This window comes from Neophocaena asiaeorientalis, unplaced genomic scaffold (assembly GCF_003031525.2).
Source record: "Neophocaena asiaeorientalis asiaeorientalis breed wild unplaced genomic scaffold, Neophocaena_asiaeorientalis_V1.1 scaffold451, whole genome shotgun sequence".
Taxonomy (NCBI): domain Eukaryota; kingdom Metazoa; phylum Chordata; class Mammalia; order Artiodactyla; family Phocoenidae; genus Neophocaena; species Neophocaena asiaeorientalis.
This window is the reverse complement of record NW_020171819.1, coordinates 645,645-660,737: the sequence shown is the minus strand read 5'-3', so window position 1 is coordinate 660,737 and position 15,093 is coordinate 645,645. Positions and strand designations below refer to the sequence as shown.

The following is a 15,093-nucleotide window of genomic DNA, read 5'->3' as shown; positions in this document are numbered from 1 at the left end:
CAGACTTAAATAGACATTTCTCCAAATAAAATATACAAAAAGCATATGAAAAAATGTTCAACATGATTAATCACTAGGGAAATGTAAATCAAAACCACAATGCTATATTAGCTCACACCTACCAGGATGGCTACTACCAAAAAAAAAAAAAGGAAAGAAAGAAAGTAATGTATTGGTGAGGATTTAGAGAAACTGGAACCCTTGTTCACTGTTGATAGGAATGTAAAATGCTGTATTTTTTATAGAAAACAGCAGGGTATTTCCTCAAAAAATTAAACATAGAATAACCATATGATCCAGCAATTCCACTTCTGTATATACATCCAAAAGAATTAAGAATAGGGTTTTGAAGAGATATTTGTACACCCGTGTTCATAGAAGCATTATTCACAATAGCCAAAAAATAGAAGTAACTGAAGTGTCTATTGACAGAGGAACGGATAAACAAAATATGGTAATTACATACAATGGAATATAGAATATTATTCAGCCTTAAAAAGGGAAGGGCATTCTGACACATGCTGAACACGAATAAACCTTGAAGATATTATGCTTAGTGAAATAAGCCAGTCACAAAAAAATACATACTGTATGATTCTACTTATACGAGGTATCCAGTGTAGTCAAATTCATAGAAACAGAAAACAGAATGGTGGTTGCCAGGGGCTAGGGGGGAGGGGACGTGGGGTATTGCTGTTTAATTGGTATAGAGTTTCAGTTTTGCAAGATGAAAAAGTTTTGGAGATTGGTTTATAGCAATGTGAATATACTTAATACTATGGAACTGTACAATTAAAACTAGTTAAGATGGTAAATTTTATGTTATGTGTATTTTACCACAATTAAAAATTTTTTAAATCTGAATACAATATTATGGTGCTCTATATGTGGTTTAAGACAACTACAACTAAACATTGCACGCATGTTTAAGTCTATCTCTACTCTAAACTCACGACCAACAGAGTTACAAATAATGCTGTCAGTTCTACAGTCTTTCAGAGCCCATCCTAATCTCCTAAATAGTGACAATAAATTACACAACATTAAATAGTACTGAGGAAATAATATATATACAATTATATAAACAATATCACATTAGGTCACTATGTGTTTATCTGTTCCTACAGACTATGTTAGTAAAATTTGCCCAGCCTAATTTAGATTTACTCCATTATAACAAAAAACAATTGACTTTCAAGAATTATTGGTTTAACAGGCAGAGAAAACCATTCTGTGTATCTCTGGTTTGCCAGTAGCCTCTGTGAATACTCTTTGACCTTTGCAGTAGTGTAAAGGCATAAGGAACCCTTTGTCAAAAGTGTAAAAGCTAAGACCTGGGCAGTCTTTGAAGGTCCTTAAATTCGGCTTCTTTTAACATATAAATGCAAATATCTTTGCCATATTACTTCTTTTTTTCCCCCCAGCTTCACTGAGATATAATTGGCACATAAATTTGTGCAAGTTTAAGGTGTACAGCATGATGATTTGATACATGTACATATTGTAAAATGATTACCATAATAGGGTTACTTAATACCTCCATTAACTCACAAAATTACCATTTCTTCTTTTTTGGGGGTTAGGAGGTGAAAACACTTAAGATCTAACTCTTTTAGCAACTTTCAAGAATATAATACAGTATTGTTAACTATAGTCACCATACTGTACTCTAGATCCCCAGAACATATTCATCTTATAACTAGAAGTTTGCACCCTTTCACTAATATCTCCCCATTTTCCCCACACCCCAACACCTGGTGACTACTGCTCTACTCTTTCCCTGAGTTTGGCGTTTTTAGATTTCACATACAAATGAGATCATATAGTATCTGTCGTTCTCTGTCTGACTTATTTTACTTATTATAATACCCTCAAGGTCCAACCATGTTGTTGCAAATGTCAGAATTTTCTTCTTTCTCATGCCTGAATAATATTCATGGAATGTATGTGTATGTGTGTGTGTGTGTGTGTGTGTGTGTGTGTGTATATATATTTACATACATATATATATGTATATATATACACACACACATACATATACATATACGTATTTTTATCCATTTATCCATAGACAAACACTTAGGTTGTTTTCATATCTTGGCTACTGTGAATAATGCTGCAATAAACATAGGAGTGCAGATATCTCTTTGAGATTCTAATTTCATTGTTTTGATTAGATACCCAGAAGTAGGATTGCTGGATCATAGAGTAGTTTTATTTTCACTTTTTTGAGGAACTGCCATAATGTTTTTTATAGGGGCTGCACCAATTTATATTTCCACCAACAGTACACAAGGGTTCTCTCTTCTCCACATCCTTACCAACACTTATTATTTATTGTCAACAGATGTGAGGTGTTATCTTACTGTGATTTTGATTTTCATTTCCCTGATGATTAGTAATGTTGAGCATATTTTCATGTAACTGTTGGGCATTTGTATGTCTTCTATTCAGGTCCTCTGACCATTCTTTAATTGAATTGTTTGTTTTTCTGCTATTGAACACCGAGTTACTTCTTAATATATAATAGGTACTCTTTCCTTTAAGAATAGATGAAAACTCAATATTAAAGATTATGCTTAAAATATTGATCTAGTTCCTTGGCTGAGTTTCCAATGACAGCTGACGGTATTTAAAAGAAAAAATTTGTATCATTTCCTTTGGTCTCACAATATGCCAATAAGAGCTCTCTGACCTTCAGCCACACTTCAGAAAAGGGAATTACAACTTGTCATTTCTCATTGTGTAATTAATAGGGTAATTAACAAGTTAGTGTTAAGCTTTCAAGTGTTGACTTAATTTTCTTTCTTTAATGTCAACCCAATTATTTCAATTGGATAACAGCATAAAAGTTCATTGTGAAAATGGAAGGGGAGATTTTTTAAAATGATTGACAAATCAAACTCATCAGTCATGCAATTATCACTTTTTGCAAAATTCTTTTAAGTTCAATTAAAAAGTAAAATTATTTGTAAATTTGCTGAAATAGATATTATAAAACATTATATCAGTGCTAGATTATTCTAAATCATATTAATTTACACTTGACAATTTTTATTATATTTCTGTTACAATGTTCTTCCTATGTATTACAACTAATTCAAAGCTGTTTAAAATACTCTAAGGACAAAAATATTTAGCTGAATTAAAACTACTCAATGTGGAAGTTTACACAACGAATATATATTTTTAATAAGTGATACATAATTTTATCAGTATTTAATCACTACGAACCATTCCAGTTTTATTTAAAATTTTAAAATGTTTTCATCTATGAAATTATGCCTTTATTATACTGACAAATTTGATTATCAATTTTTTTCAAAATATGATAATTTGCATATTATTCAAGATGGATCAGTGGTTCTTAAAGTTAGTCAAAATTAGATATATCAGGAGAGACCTTCAATATGGTGGAAGAGTAAGACATGGAGCTCACCTTCCTCCCCACAGATACATCAGAAATACATCTACATGTGGAACAACTCCTACAGAACACCTACTGAATGCTGGCAGAAGCCCTCAGACTTCCCAAAAGGCAAGAAACTCTCCATGTACCTGGGTAGGGCAAAAGAAAAAAGAAACAACAGAGACAAAAGAATAGGGATGGGACCTGCACATCTGGGAGGGAGCTGTGAAGGAGGAGAAGTTTCCACACACTAGGAAGCCCTTTCACTGGTGGAGACAGGGGTGGCAGGGGGAAGCTTCAGAGCCACGGAGGAGACCGCAACAACAGGGGTGCAGAGGGCAAAGTGGACAGATTCTGGCACAGAAGATTGGTGCTAACCAGCACTCACCAGCCCAACAGGCTTGTCTGCTCACCTGTTAGGACGGGTGAGGGCTGGGAGCTGAGGCTCTGGCTTCGGAGTTCAGATCCCAGGAAGAGGACTGGGGTTGGCAGCATGAACAGAGCCTGAAGGGGGCTAGGGCACCACAGATACCTGGCAGGGAGTCCAGGAAAAAGTCTGGAACTGCCTAAGAGACAAGAGACCATTGTCCTGCGGTGCGCGAGGAGCGGGGATTCAGAGCATCGCCTAAACGAGCTCCAGAGACAGGTGTGAGCCGCGGCTATCAGCGCAGACACCAGAGATGGGCATGAAACACTAAGCTTCAGGCAGCAGCCACTAAGAACCTGTGTGCAAGCACAGGTCACTTTCCACCCCTCCCCTCCCAGGAGCCTGTGCAGCCTGCTACTGCCAGGGTCCTGTGATCCAGGGACAACTTCCCTGGGAGAACACATGGCACACCTCAGGCTGTTGCAATGTCATGTTGGCCTCTGCCGCCGCAGGCTCGTCCCACATTCCATACCCCTCCCTCCCCCACCACCCCTCACCCCCGGCCTGAGACAGCCAGAGCCCCTTATTAGCTGCTACTTTAACCCCGTCCTGTCTGGGAGGGAACAAACACCCTCAGGCAACCTACATGCAGAGGCAGGGCCAAATCCAAAGCTGAATCCCAGGAGCTGTGCGCAAAAGAGAAAAGGAAATTTCTCCTAGCAGCCTCAGGAGCAGCAGATTAAATCTCCACAATCAACTTGATGTATCCTGCAACTCTGGAACACCTGAATAGGCAAAAATCATCCCAAAATTGAGGTGGTGGACTTTGGAAGCAACTGCAGACTTGGGGTTTGCTTTCTGCATCTAATGTGTTTCTGGATTTATGTTTATCTTAGTTTAGTATTTAGAGTTTATTATCATTGGTATATTTGCTTATTGACTTTGTTGCTCTTTTTTATATATATATATATTTTTTTTTTTCCTTTTTCTCTTTTTCTGAGTATGTATGTATATGCTTCTTTGTGTGATTTTGTCTGTATGGCTTTGATTTTACCATTTGTCCTAGGTTTCTGTCTGTCCGTTTTTATTTATTTATTTATTTTAGTATAGTTTTTAGTGCTTGTTAATATTGGTGGATTTGTTTTTTGGTTTCGTTGCTCTCTCCCTTCCTTCTTTTTTTTATTACTTTTTATTTTTAATATTTTTTTCATTTTTTATTTTAATAACTTTATTTGATTTCATTTAATTTTTTTCTTTCTTTCGTTCCTTTTTTCTCCCTTTTATTCTGAGCCATGTGCCTGACAGGGTTTTGGTGCTCCCACTGGGTGTCAGGCCTGTGCCTCTGAGGTGGGAGAGCTGAGTTCAGGACATTGGTCCACCACAGACTTCCTGGCTCCACATAGTATTAAATGGTGAAAGCTCTCCCAGAGATCTCCATCTCAATGCTAAGACCCAGCTCCACTCAATGACCAGCAAGCTACAGTGCTGCATACCCTAAGCCAAACACCTAGAAGACAGAAACACGACCCCACCCATTAGCAGAGAGGCTGCCTAAAATCATAAAAAGGTCACAGACACCCCAAGACACACCACCAGATGCAGTCCTGACCACCAGAAAGACAAGATCCAAACTCATCCAACAGAACACAGGCACTAGTCCCCTCCACCAGGAAGCCTACACAATGCACTGAAACAACCTTAGCCACTGGAGGCAGACACGAAAAACAAAGGGAACTACAAACAGGCAGCCTGCAAAAAAGAGACCCCAAACACAGTAAATTAAGCAAAATGAGAAGTCAGAGAAACACACAGCAGATGAAGGAGCAAGGTAAAAACCCACCAGACCAAACAAATGAAGAGGAAATAAGCAGTCTACCTGAAAAAGAATTCAGAGTAATGATCGTAAAGATGATCCAATATCTTGGATATAGAATGCAGAAAATACAAGAAACGTTTAACAAGAACCTAGAAGAACTAAAGAGCAAACAAACAATGAAGAAAACACAATAAATGAAATTAATAATTCTCTACAAGGAATCAATAGCAGAATAACTGACACAGAAGAACGGATAAGCGACCTGGAAGATAAAATAGTGGAAATAACTACCACAGAGCAGAAAAAAGAAAAAAGAATGAAAAGAATTGAGGAGTCTTAGAGACCTCTGGGACAACATTAAACGCACCAACATTCACATTATTATAGGGGTCCCAGAAGAAGAAGAGAAAAAGAAAGGGACTGAGAAAACATTTGAAGATATTATAGTTGAAAACTTCCCTAATAAGGGAAAGGAAATAGTCAAGAAAGTCTAGGAAGTGCAGTGAGTCCCATACAGGATAAATCCAAGAGAAACATGCCAAGGCACATATTAACAAACTATCAAAAATTAAATACAAAGAAAAAATATTAAAAGCAGAAAGGGGAAAACAACAAATAACATACAAGGGAATCCCCATAAGGTTAACAGCTGATCGTTCAGCAGAAACTCTGCAAGCCAGAAGGGAGTGGCAGGACATATTTAAAGTGATGAAAGGGAAAAACCGACCACCAAGAATACTCTACCCAGCAAGGATCTCATTCAGATTTGATGGAGAAATTAAAACCTTAACAGACAAGAAAAAGCTAAGAGAATTCACCACCACCAAAGCAGCTTTACAAAAAATGCTAAAGGAACTTCCCTAGGCAGGAAACACAAGAGAAGTAAAAGACCTATGATAACAAACCCAATACAATCAACAAAATGATAATAGGAACATACATGTCTATAATTACCTTAAATGTAAATGGATTAAATGCTCCAAGCAAAAGACACAGACTGGACGAATGGATACAAAAACAAGACCCGTATATATGCTGTCTACAAGAGACCCACTTAGGACCTAGGGAGACATCTCCTGAGAATGAGGAGATGGAAAAAGATATTCCATGCAAATGGAAATCAAAAGAAAGCTGGAGTAGCAATTCTCATATCACACAAAATAGACTTTAAAATAAAGACTATTACAAGAGACAATGAAGGACACTACACAACGATCAAGGGATAAATTCAAGAAGAAGATATAACAAGTGTAAATATTTATGCACCCAACACAGGAGCACCTCAGTACATAAGGCAAATGCTAACAGCCATAAAATGGGAAATCGACAATAACACAATCATAGTAGGGAACTTTAACACCCCACTTTCACCAATGGACAGATCATCCAAAATGAAAATAAATAAGGAAACACAGCTTTAAATGATACATTAAACAAGATGGACTTAATTGATATTTATAGATATTCCATCCCAAAACAACAGAATATACTTTCTTCTCAAGTGCTTATGGAACATTCTCCAGGATAGATCGTATCTTGGGTCAAAACAAGATACAAATCAAGCCTTGGTAAATTTAAGAAAACTGAAATCGAATCAAGCATGTTTTCTGACCTCAACCTATGGGACTAGATATCAATTACAGTAAAAAAATCTGTAAAAAATACAAACACATGGAGGCTGAACAATAAACTACTTAATAACCGAGAGGTCACTGAAGAAATCAAAGTGGAAATCAAAAAATCCCTTGAAACAAATGATAACGAAAACATGATGACCCAAAACCTATGAGATGCAGGAAAAGCAGTTCTAAGGGGGAAGTTTATAAAAATACAATCTTACCTCAAGAAACATCTCAAATAAACAACCTAACCTTACACCTAAAGCAATTAGAGAAACAAGAACCAAAAAATCCCAAAGTTAGCAGAAGGAAAGAAATCATAAAGATCAGATCAGAAATAAATGAAAAAGAAATGAAGGAAACAATAGCAAAGATCAATAAAGCTAAAAGCCGGTTCTTTGAGAAGATAAACAAAATTGATAAATTATTAGCCAGATAAATCAAGGAAAAAAGGGAGAGGACTCAAATCAATAGAATTAGAAATGAAAAAGAAGAAGTAACAACTGACACTGCAGAAATACAAAGGATCATGAGAGATTACTACAAGCAACTCTATGTCAATAAAATAGACAACCTGGAAGAAATGGACACATTCTTAGAGAAGCACAAACTTCCTAGACTGAATCAGGAAGAAATAAACAGACCAATCACAAGCACTGAAATTGTGACGGTGCTTAAAAATCTTCCAACAAATAGAAGACCAGGACCAGATGCTTTTACAGAAGAATTCTATGAAACATTTAGAGAAGAGATAACATCTATCCTTCTCAAACTCTTCCAAAATATAGTAGAGGGAGGAACACTCCCAAACTCATTCTACGAGGCCACCATCACCCTGATACCAAAACCAGACAAAGATGTCACAAAGAAAGAAAACTACAGGCCAATATCACTGATGAACATAGATGCAAAACTCCTCAACAAAATACTAGCAAACAGAATCCAACAGCACATTAAAAGGCTCATACACCATGATCAAGTGGGGTTTATCCCAGGAATGCAAGGATTCTTCAATATACACAAATCAATCAATGTGATAAACCATATTAACAAATTGAAGGAGAAAAACCATACGATCATCACAATAGAGGCAGAAAAACTTTTGACAAAATTCAACACCCATTTATGATAAAAACCCTCCAGAAAGCAGGCATAGAGGGAACTTACCTCAACATAATAAAGGCCATATAAGACAAATCCACAGCCAGCATCATTCTCAAAGGTGAAAAACTGAAACCATTTCCTCTAAGATCAGGAACAAGACAAGGTTGTCCATTCTCATCACTAGTATTCAACATAGTGTGGGAAGTTTTAGCCACAGCAATCAGAGAAGAAAAAGAAATAAAAGGAATCCAAATCGGAAAGGAAGAAATAAAGCTGTCACTGTTTGCAGATGACATGACACTATACATAGAAAATCCTAAAGCTTCTACCAGAAAACTACTAGAGCTAATCAATGAATTTGGTAAAGTAGCAGGATACAAAACTAATGCACAGAAATCTCTTGCATTCCTATACACTAATGATGAAAAATATGAATGAGAAATTAAGGAAACATTCCCATTTAGCACTGCAACAAAAAGAATAAAATACCTAGGAATAAACCTACCTAAGGATGCAAAAGACCTGTATGCAGAAAACTATAAGACACTGATGAAAGAAATTAAAGGAGATACAAACAGATGGAGAGATATACCATGTTCTTGGATTGGAAGAAGCAACATTGTGAAAGTAATGATATGACCCAAAGCTATCTACAGATTCAATGTAATCCCTATCAAACTACCAATGGCATTTTTCACAGAACTAAAACAAAAAATTTCACAATTTGTATGGAAACACAAAACACCCTGAATAGCCAAAGCAATCTTGAGAAAGAAAAACGGAGCTGGACCGAATCAGGCTCCCAGACTTCAGACTATACTGCAAAGCTACAGTAATCAAGACAGTATGGTACTGGCACACAAACAGAAATATAGATCAATGGAACAGGATAGAAAGCCCAGAGATAAAACCACACACATATTGTCACCTTATTTTTGATAAAGGGGGCAAGAATACAATGGAGAAAAGACCACCTCTTCAATAAGTGGTGCTGGGATAACCGGACAGCTACATGTAAAAGAATGAAAGTAGAGCACTCCCTAACACCATACACAAAAATAAACTCAAAATGGATTAAAGACCTAAATGTAAGGCCAGACACTATAAAACTCTTAGAGGAAAACATAGGCAGAACACTCTATGACCTAAATCACAGCAAGATCCTTTTTGACCCACCTCCTAGAGAAAGGGAAATAAAAACAAATGGGACCTAATGAAACTTCAAAGCTTTTGCACAGCAAAGGAAACCATAAACAAGATGAAAAGACAGCCTCAGAATGGGAGAAAATATTTGCAAATGAAGCAACTGACAAAGGATTAATCTCCAAAATTTACAAGCATCTCATGCAGTTCAATATCATAAAAACAAACAACCCAATCCAAAAATGGGCAGAAAATCTAAATAGACATTTCTTCAAAGAAGATATATAGATTGCCAACAAACACATGAAAGGATGCTCAACGTCACTAATCATTAGAGAAATGCAAATCCAAACTATAATGAGGTATCATCTCACAATAGTGAGAATGGTCATCATCAAAAAATCTACAAACAATAAATGCTGGAGAGAGTGTGGAGAAACGTGAACCCTCTTGCACTGTTGGTGGGAATGTAAATTGATACAGCCACTATGGAAAACAGTATGGAGGTTCCTTAAAAAACTAAAAATAGAACTACCATATGACCCAGCAAACCCACTACTGGGCATATACCCTGAGAAAACCATAATTCAAAAAGACAGGTGAACCACAATGTTCATCACAGCTCTATTTACAATAGCCAGGACATGGAAGCAACCTAAGTGCCCATCGACAGAGGAATGGATAAAGAAGATGTGACACATATATACAGGGGAATATTACTCAGCCATAAAAAGAAAAAAATTGAGTTACTTGTCGTGAGGTGAATGGACCTAGTGTCTGTCATACAGAGTGAAGTCAGTCAGAAAGAGAAAAACAAATACTGTATGCTAACACATATATATGGAATCTTTAAAAAAAAAAATGGTTCTGACGAACCTAGGGGCAGGACAGGAATAAAGACATATAGATAGAAAATGGACTTGAGGACACGGGGAGGTGGAAGGGTAAGCTGCGATGAAGTGAGAGTGGCATGGACATATATACACTACGAAATGTGAAATAGATACCTAGTGGGAAGCAGCCACATAGCACAGGGAGGTCAGCTCGGTGCTTTGTGACCACCTAGAGGGGGTGGGTTAGGGAGGGTGGGAGGGAGACACAAGAGAGAGGAGATATGCAGATATATGTATATGTATAGCTGATTCATTCTGTTATAAAGCAGAAACTATCACACCATTGTAAAGCAATTATACTCCAATAAAGATGTTAAAAAAAGAGCTCTCGCGTGCGCCATGTCTGGTTCCTCCAGCCTCGCCGCTATGAAGAAAGTGGTTCAACAACTCCGGCTGGAGGCTGGGCTCAACCGCATGAAGGTTTCCCAGGCAGCTGCAGAGTTGAAACAATTCTGTCTGCAGAATGCTCAACATGACCCTCTGCTGACTGGAGTATCTTCAAGTACAAATCCCTTCAGACCTCAGAAAGTCTGTTCCTTTTTGTAGTAAAATGAATCTTTGCAAGGTTTTTAAACCACCTTTCATAAACCGGTGAATATACAAAGGAAAGCTAAATCTGAAGCCTGTACAAAAGCCTGTCTCTATAACACGTGCCATACTATACAAACTTCTACTTTTGTCAGTCTACCTCTCTGAATATTCATGAATTTCTGTTTCACAAGGGTAATTATTTTATATACACTGGTGGCAGCATACAATAAAATACTTAGTATAAAAAATAAAAAAGATGTTAAAAAAAATTTAATGTATCAATGTTTCTCAAAGTGTTGTCACTAGACCAGCAGCATCATGATCCCTTGCTGACTTATTAGAAAAAAACTCTCAGGCCACATCCCACAGGTACTAAATCAGACACTGAGAGTAAAGCCAGCAGGCAATGTTTTAACACGTTTACCTAATGATTTTAATGCACACTAAAGTTTGAGAACTACTAGACTAGGTTATGCTTTTATAGGAAAAATCATCTCCCAAATCATAGCAATTTAACAGAACAAGATTTTATGTCGCATAAAAGCAAAGTCTGCTGTAGATCTAAGTAATTTCTCAAGGCAGCTCTCTTTGATATTTTGGGTCAGCATTTTGGGATACTTCAAACTTATAAGCACAATTGGTATGGCAAGGAATGAGTAAGCTGGAGAATTATGTGACGGGCAATTAAATGCTTCCATCCAGAAACGAGCAACACTACTGCTCACATTTCACCAACTAAAGCAGCCCACGTGGTCACACCAAAATTCAAGGGTTAAGGACCGGGCTTCCCTGGTGGCGCAGTGGTTGAGAGTCCGACTGCCGATGCAGGGGACACGGGTTCGTGCCCCGGTCCGGGAGGATCCCACATGCCGTGGAGCGGCTGGGTCCGTGAGCCATGGCCGCTGAGCCTGCACGTCCGGAGCCTGTGCTCCGCAACGGGAGAGGCCACAACAGTGACAGGCCCATGTACCGCAAAAAAAAAAAAAAAAAAGGACCTTCAATCTCCTGAGGTCTAGAAGTAGAGATAACCACATACTGGTAAACATTAGTAATGCATATCACAATTAGCTATGTTTCCTTTTCCAACTGCAAGTCCCTGAGTATAAACACAGAGCTACTGAGTAATAGGAGCTGGCCTAGAAATCTCTAGTTTTAACAGTAGCCCAGGAAATCCCATTATCTGATATCAATTAAATTTAAGAACCAGTGCTTTGGATTTTAATTTTAATATCTGTTACATAATTAACTTTGTTTTATCAAATGGAAGATGATTGAATTTATAGAAATGTAAATATTTATGACAAGTAAAATAATGTCTTTGGTTATTATAAGAAGGCAAGGAGAGGTGTCTATTAGGCTTTGTATCGTCATTAGCTTCTACTAGCCAAGGATAGATTTAATACATGTTTAATGTATTTATGCAAAAATATTCATTTCTTGAGCTTCTTTTTGAATCACTGAAATATGAAGAGTAGACACTGTACCACCTCCAAATTGGAATAATTCTGAAATAATGATGTACAATTAGCCTGTCTAGAATTTGGGTGTTAACTCTTTCTTGCTTTCTCTAAATGTTTGCGTCTAGAGGACTCTGCCCCCAATTATAGTTTACATACCTTATATTAAAGCAAGATAAACCATTTATACAATGTTCAGTAGGAAACAGAAAACTGTTTTAGAAGGCAGTCATGTTCACCTGATGTATAATGAGTATCTTACCTAGGTTTTAATCCATTCAGGATCTCAATTTTTAAAAAAGTGTTTCTGATACTGAACCAATTTATTTTTAATCAAGTATCCAATAAATGATCTATTACATCTTGCAGAAATGAATATATGCTAGATTTATTTCTTTTCTTCTTTCCCTGAAGTCTTGTCTCAGTTAAAAATGAATCCTATCACTATTTTATGGGTGAATGCTATGGACCATAATCACTACTAAGTAATTCATATAAAAATGAGCCTCTATGTGGAAAAGTCTCTACACTGAGTTATTTTTAAAGAAATTACATTACTATTGCAAAGAAGTAATGGAACATATACATATATAACCATATATGTACATATATACATAAACACATATAAAAAATGACAGATGTCACAAAAATCTCCTTCAATTTTCAGTTTCTTAAAAAATCCTTCTCCAAACTAAAACAAACAAAAAAAACTGCCTTACTTAGAATTCTTTATCTCTTCCTCCCTTGGTTATTTTTTACCTTCTTGCTTTTTATCTGAAATACTCTTCCTTCAGAACTCCCACAACATATTTCCTCAGCTCATTCAAGTCCTAGCTCAAATTTCGCCTTCTAAATAAGGTCTCTCCTAATAACAATCCAACTTAATATTGCAGTACTCCCTCCTTGTACTCCTTATATGCCTCCCTTGCTTTATTTCTCTCCGTAACACTTATCACATTTGATGCTATATATATACATATTTATTTTGTTATTGTTTATCACTCTACACTAGAATGCAAACTCCACAAGGCAAAGAATTTTTGTCTGTTTTGTTCACTCTTGTACTTCCAGTACCTAGAACAGCGATGACACATAGTAAATGTTTGATAATTACTTGTGAACTAAATAAAGAAATAAGTTATTAAAAAAACAATGGAAGAAGCAAATAAATGGAGGAATTAATTATAAAATATTTAGAGCTCTTAGGTTCAGGAAATCATCACCTCTGCTAAATGGGTCATGTGAGCATGCTGAAAATTGTACTACAAAATTGATGATGAACTATTTTATCAACTGAACTCTTGCATCATACAAAGAATAGAAATACCAACTCATACAGGTAGAAGTCAGGGAAGGTTACTTCACAAGTTTACTTTGTAAGAATATTTTAAGGTACATCTGAAGGTGGTGAACAGATCACCAAATGAGAAGGGCATAACAAGCTGAGAGAACAAATTGTGCACAGCAAAGAAACTTGAGATAGCAGAGCATGATTTGTAATGGAGAACTACGATTATTCAAGGAAAGCTGTAGCATAAATACTGAGAGAGGAAATACCAGGGAAATAAAATCAAAGGGGCACGAGAGTGCCAATGATGAAGGCTGCATGTGTCATGCTGAAGAACTAGAACTCATTCTTCCAAGAACTGAGGAACCTCCAAACAGCTTTAAGCCTGGGCATGACATCACCACATTGTCATTTCTAAAAACACCATTTTGTCTGCATCAGAGACATGAACTTAAATAGGGTAGAGGGCAGAACATAGTCTAGGTGGTTTACGATAAAGATGTTAACTAAAACAGATGGTAGGGATGGAGGACAGAAGTAAATTTGAGAAATGTGAGATAAAAATGAGAAGTATTAAGCAATCAGTTGGAAATGAGGGAAGAGAGAAAGACAAGAATCTAGAATGACCACTAGGAATCTGGCTGGGCAACTGGATAAAGAGGGAAAGTTAGGAGAAAAAGCAAGTTTTGGAATAAAGGTGATGAGTTTGGCTTTTGTTATGCTGGGTGAGGTGTGCCTGTGGGACATCCAAATAAAGATGATCAATGGGTGGCTGAATCTCTGAGTCTGTCACTTGCTAGAAGCAACTGAAGATGTCCAGCAGTGAGTCTACAACATACAGGCAGAGAAAGGCATGAGTCAGATGGAAGGTTTTAGGGAGAGTGAGGTAAACAGGTAGAAAACAAGAAGCCTGGGAATAAAACCTAAACAGCATCAGCTTTTAAGGAACAGAGAAAGAAAAAAGAGTTTAAGAATATGAGAAGGGGAAAAAACGGCTGAAAATGACACAACAAGGAGAGAATGATGGCACAGAGGCCAAACAAGGAGAGTTTTAGTCTTTCACTGAAGAAGGGAGTAGTCAAAATTGTCAAGAGCATCAGAGAGATAATTTAAGTACTATCGTTCCCCTACACTGCATAGAGGAGACAGAGAAGACCAGGAAATGGCTAAGGGAAAAGTAGTTACCAGAATGCTCACGCCAATATGTTCCAGATTTAAATATAGAAAACTGGCAGTGTTTGGTCATCACCAGGGAATTATTCTCACTTCATGATTTTTTTCTTTCCCAACAAAGGCAAATACTACTGATCATTGAAGTCTGGTACAAGTCCTGCTTCTTCTATTTCTTTACATATGTATTTATTTCACTATCTGCAGAAATATGAATTGTATGATTGTTGTGGATTAAAAATTTTATTTTTGTCTTTTAGGGTTGGCAATATTTTAAAGATTTTAAAACTTAGAGA

The 15,093-nt window shown here is 36.9% G+C and overlaps 1 protein-coding gene and 1 pseudogene across 4 annotated transcripts in view; one reads left to right on the top strand and one right to left on the bottom strand.

The window, feature by feature from the left end:
* GRIK2 (glutamate ionotropic receptor kainate type subunit 2) overlaps positions 1 to 15,093 on the bottom strand; it is a 626,810-nt gene that overhangs the window by 363,372 nt on the left and 248,345 nt on the right. The window lies entirely within an intron of this gene.
* Positions 10,683 to 11,128, top strand: LOC112395845 (guanine nucleotide-binding protein G(I)/G(S)/G(O) subunit gamma-5 pseudogene; annotated as a pseudogene). The gene has a single exon (XR_003002458.1). The product of XR_003002458.1 is annotated as a guanine nucleotide-binding protein G(I)/G(S)/G(O) subunit gamma-5 pseudogene (transcript).